Raw genomic sequence first — 6,076 nt, 5'->3', positions numbered from 1 at the left:
GTACCTCAGTCAATTTTATTTAACCATATGTGCTGAGCCATGCATATGCTTAAAACTTGGACCATTGGGGTGCCTTCAGGGCCTCGTTTTGAGAACCTCTGCTTTAAGCTCTTGATAATTGGGTTACAGCAAAGCAGTGGCAAACAACTGAGTGGCTTGATTCTTTATCTGGGTTTGGTGACATTCATTCATGTTGCTTGACAAACGTCTTTCTAGATGGTTAAACTAAAATGTTTTGTTAATCATCAGAGTTGGCTGATCAGATTTATTACATTTCTCAGGGCACACTGCCATATTTTTCTGAACATCCATTTTTTGAAAAATTGCCAGAAGACCATGGGGGTTATGTAATAGGTTACGATTTCACAGAACCAGTGGGATTTCAGCAAGAATGTTGCTAAATTTAAAGTGACAATACATAATATAAGGTTGATTCTACGAAATTGGAACCGATTAAATACCCCCCAAAATATCTAATACATCTATGACTTGATGTTTGCATTAATGCAAAAGTACTTACATTTATTTTGTGCTTAGTTCTTGTTTTTTTTTAGACCTTTCATTACGTTCTAGACCTCCATATTGATCTGTTTTTATCCATATTAAAACGTGTTATGCTATGTACATTTTTCTCTTTTACCATGTTTTTCCCATCATGTTGGTAATTGGAAGGAATCTGAACATCATTGAAAGAATCCTTAGGTTTCAATGAACTACTGGAGTGCATGTGGCCAGAAAAACTAATATACTGTTATGAATGTATTGATTTGCTCTCACTCTATTAAATCCATATGGGTCTCCCACTTTGTGAGTGTGGAAACGTCATCCATAGATGTAATACATCCAGTGCAGCTAGGGTTGACACCTCATCCCTTTAATTCTGGACACATATTAATTACACAGGTTCTGTGGCTGGCTGACTTCAAGACTTCACCTAGTTCTAATCAGCCACAGAACCTGTGTAATTAATATGTGTCCAGAATTAAAGGGATGAGGTGGCAACACTAAGTGCACCTGATGCACCCAGGTTTCTGTGTATTCAACCAAGTGTTATCTTCCACCAAGGATTGTCGTGTCGGGTGAATAATAATTTGTTTTAAATTCCTCCCGTGCCTATTGGCCATCATAGGTAGTTTATAGAGAATATCTCCAAGGGATGGATCTGATTTTACCAGAAGCAACTTTTTCTTAATAGATTTTGCTAGATTACATCTCATCAAACTGCGTAACAAAAATTATGCATTTGTGTTTACTTTGCTTAAAGGCCAGTACTCACGGGCTGATGTTGGAGAGATGTGTGCTGAGCGAACCGCTCAGCACACATCTCTCCCGCCGCTCAGCACAGCGCGATGTGTGCTGAGCGTGCTGGGCGGGGGGGGAGGGCGCTCATTTCACCCAGCGGGTGCAGTGAGCGACCCGCTAGATTGGCCTGCAGCAGGCCAATCTAGCTCCAGCGATAGCAATGCGCATTGCTATCGCTGTGAGGGGTACACACGGAGAGATCACTGCTTAAAATCTAAGCAATCTAGTCAGATTGCTTAGATTTTAAGCAGCGATTGCTCCGTGAGTACCCCCCTTAACAATAGACTTGGCGCTTGCTCTAGTGAGGCAACCCTCTATTTGCTTCCTGGGGTATCCCCTATTGAGAAAGCATTCTTTCATATCCAGTATTGGCTCTCTGCTGTAACGGGATTCAAATTATTGTACAACACTCTCAAATTGAGATATAGGCAGACTACCTTTCAAAATGGGTGATTACTCGTGGCATAAAGGATAGTATTGCCATAATTTTAATTATGATTTCTCTTACGTCCTAGAGGATGCTGGGGACTCCGTAAGGACCATGGGGTATAGACGGGCTCCGCAGGAGATAGGGCACCTAAAAAGAACTTTGACTATGGGTGTGCACTGGCTCCTCCCTCTATGCCCCTCCTCCAGACCTCAGATCTTGTGCCCAGAGGAGAAAGGGTACAATGCAGAGAGCTCTCCAGAGTTTTCTGTTTTAAAGAATTTTGTTAGGTTTTTTATTTTCAGGGAGTCCTGTTGGCAACAGGCTCCCTGCATCTTGGGACTGAGGAGAGAGAAACAGAGCTGGCTTGTCAAGTTGGGCACTGTTTCTAAGGCTACTGGACACCATTAGCTACAGAGGGAGTCGGAACACAGGTCTCACCTGGGGTTCGTCCCGGAGCCGCGCCGCCGTCCTCCTCACAGATGCCGAAGATAGAAGCCAGGTGAGTATGAGAAGGCAAGAAGACATCAGGCGGCAGAAGACATCAGATCTTCATGAGATAAGCGCGCAGCGGTAAGCTGCGCGCCATTGCTCCCAGTGCTCACACACAAGCAGGCACTGAAGGGCGCAGGGGGGGTGCCCTGGGCAGCAATATTCCTCATTTGGTGGCAATATAAGCAGGATTAAGCTGTGGCACGGTAAATCCACAAATCCACCGCCATTTTTTATATAAGTTTACTGGGACCGAAGCCCGCCGTCGGGTGGTCGGGGCTTGATCCTCAGCACTAACCAGCGCCAATTTTTCCACAGAAACTGCATGAGGAAAAGCTGGCTCCCTGATCTCTCCCCTGCTGAACCTTCACAGGCTGGAAAAAAGAGGAGGGGGGCACTTTGGAACGCAGTGAGTGGGAATTAAGGCTATATATATAAAAAGCGCTATCTGGTATATATATTCCAGTGGTTTTAAGCGCTGGTGTGTGCTGGCATACTCTCTCTCTGTCTCTCCTAAGGGCCTGGTTGGGGTTTTGTCCCCTTATAGGTTAATCCCTGTGTGTGTGGGGTGTCGGTACGTGTGTGTCGACATGTCTGAGGCGGAAGGCTTCTCCAAGGAGGCGGTGGAGCAAATGAGTGGTGTGTCCCCGTCGGTTGTGCCGACTCCGGATTGGATGGACATGTGGCATATGTTGAATGCAAGTGTGGCATCTTTACATAAAAGGCTTGATAATGCTGAATTAGGGGGGACATCAGGGGGTCAATCCTCGGATTGGACCGACTCACAGGGCCCGCCGGGGTCTCAAAAGCGTCCCTTAACACAAGACACTACTACCGACACGGATTCTGATTCCAGTGTCGACTATGACGAAGTAAAATTGCACCCTAGGGTGACTAAAACCATTCAGTGTATGATTGTGGCAATAAGGGATGTGTTGCATATTGAGGATGAACCCTCGGTCCCCGACACAAGGGTACACATGTTTAAGGAAAAGAAACAGATTATTAATTTTCCCACATCTCATGAATTAAATGATTTCTTTGGAAAAGCTTGGGAGACTCCGGAAAAGAGACCGCAGATCCCCAAAAGAATTTATATGGCATACCCCTTCCCTAAGCAGGACAGGGAGATTTGGGAATCACCCCCCACTGTGGACACGGCACTGACGCGCTTGTCCAAGAAAGTGGCGCTACCGTCTCCTGACACAGCGGCCCTTAAGGACCCTGCAGATCGCAGACAAGAAACTACCTTAAAGTGTATTTATTCTCATACGGGGGCTGTGCTAAGACCGACAATTGCGTCGGCATGGGTGTGTAGCGCAATTGCAGCTTGGACAGATGAGCTGACAGATCAATTTGATAATATGGATAAGGATACTATATTCTTAACTCTAGCCCATATAAAAGACGCAGTCTTATTTATGAGGGATGCTCAAAGGGACATTGGATTGCTGGCTTCTAGGGCCAATGCCATGTCTATCTCAGCGAGAAGATCCTTATGGACTCGCCAATGGACGGGTGATGCGGATTCCAAAAAACATATGGAAGTACTACCCTATAAGGGTGATGTATTGTTTGGGGATGGGCTGATGGACCTGGTTTCCACAGCTACAGCAGGTAAATCAAATTTTTTACCATATATTCCCCAACAGCAAAAGAAAGTAACACCCTATCAGATGCAGTCCTTTTGGTCGCACTAATCCAAAAGAGGTCGGGGATCCTCTTTCCTCGTCAGAGGTAAGGGCAGAGGCAAACGAGCACCTGCTTCGGCAGGTGCCCAGGAACAAAAGTCCTCTCCGGCTGCTCCAAAACCCACAGCATGACGCTGGGGCTCCCCTGAGGGAGTCCGCACCGGTGGGGGCACGTCTTCGACTTTTCAGTCAGGCCTGGGTTAGATCAGACCTGAATCCCTGGGTGGTGGAAATAGTTTCCCAGGGGTACAAACTGGAATTCGAAGAGGTGCCCCCACGCCGATTTTTCAAATCGGCCCTACCAGCTTCCACATCGGGAAGGGATGTAGTGTTAGCTGCAATTCAAACACTGTGTATACAGCAAGTGATAATCAAGGTTCTCCTGCACCAGCAGGGAAAAGGTTACTACTCAACCCTATTTGTGGTCCCAAAACTGGACGGTTCGGTCAGACCTATTTTGAATCTGAAATCCCTAAACCTGTACATAAAAAGATTCAAATTCAAAATGGAATCACTCAGAGCGATAATAGCCAACATGGAGGAGGGGGAGTTTATGGTGTCTCTGGACATAAAGGATGCGTACCTTCATGTCCCCATATATTCCCCCAATCAGGAATACCTGAGATTCGCTGTACAGGATTGTCATTACCAATTTCAGACGTTGCCGTTTGGACTTTCCACGGCCCCGAGGATTTTCACCAAGATAATGGCGGAAATGATGGTGGTCCTGCGCAAGCATGGAGTCACAATTATCCCATACTTGGACGATCTCCCGATAAAAGCGAGATCAAGGGAAAAATTGCTGAGCAGTGTGGCACTCTCTCTGAGAGTGCTCCAGCAACATGGTTGGATTTTAAATCTACCGAAGTCACAGTTGATTCCGACAACTCAACTACCGTTCCTAGGTATGATACTGGATACGGAACAAATGAAGGTCTTCCTCCCAATAGAGAAAGCCCAGGACATCCAGAACATGGTCAGAGACCTGCTAAATCCGAAAAGGGTGCCAGTTCACCAATGCACTCGAGTTCTGGGAAAAATGGTGGCGGCCTACGAGGCCATTCCCTTCGGAAGGTTCCATGCAAGGACTTTTCAATGGGACCTTCTGGACAAGTGGTCCGGGTCCCATCTGCACTTACATCGGAAAATAACTCTGTCCCCAGGGGCAAGAGTGTCTCTCCTGTGGTGGTTGCAAAGTGCTCACGTGCTGGAGGGTCGCCGGTTCGGGTTTCAGGACTGGATCCTGGTTACCACAGACGCGAGCCTCCGAGGATGGGGAGCGGTCACACAGGGAAAAACTTTCAGGGACTTTGGTCAGACCAGGAGTCCTGTCTACACATCAATGTGTTGGAACTCAGGGCCATTTACAACGGCCTTCGACAAGCGGAGAGTCTTCTTCGAAACCTACCGGTTCTGATTCAATCGGACAATGTCACAGCAGTGGCTCATGTGAACCGCCAAGGCGGGACAAGAAGCAGAGTCGCGATGGCGGAAGCCACCAGGATTCTTCGCTGGGCGGAAAATCACGTAAGCGCTCTGTCGGCTGTCTTCATTCCAGGAGTGGACAACTGGGAAGCAGACTTCCTCAGCAGACACGATCTCCATCCAGGAGAGTGGGGACTTCATCAAGAAGTCTTTGCAGACATAACACGTCTTTGGGGAACTCCTCAAATAGACATGATGGCGTCACGCCAACAAAAAGCTTCGGAGGTATTGTGCCAGGTCTCGGGACCCTCAGGCAGTGGCAGTAGACGCTCTGATAACACCGTGGGTCTTCAAATCGGTCTACGTGTTTCCTCCTCTTCCTCTCACCACGAAAGTGTTGAGGATCATAAGGCAAAGAAGAGTACAGACGATACTCGTTGTCCCAGACTGGCCTCGAAGGGCCTGGTACTCAGATCTACAAGAGATGCTCACAGGAGATCCCTGGCCTCTTCCTCTGAGGGAAGACCTGTTGCAACAGGGGCCCTGTGTATTTCAGGACTTACCGCGGTTACGTTTGACGGCATGGCGGTTGAACGCCGAATCCTAGCGAAAAAGGGGATTCCGGAAGAGGTCAACCCTACTTTAATAAAGGCTAGGAAGGAGGTGACGGTTAAGCATTATCACCGTATCTGGCGAAAGTATGTGTCTTGGTGTGAGACCAAGAATGCACCTACGGAAG

This window comes from Pseudophryne corroboree, chromosome 4 (genome assembly GCF_028390025.1).
Source record: "Pseudophryne corroboree isolate aPseCor3 chromosome 4, aPseCor3.hap2, whole genome shotgun sequence".
NCBI lineage: Eukaryota > Metazoa > Chordata > Amphibia > Anura > Myobatrachidae > Pseudophryne > Pseudophryne corroboree.
This window is presented reverse-complemented; position numbering follows the sequence as displayed.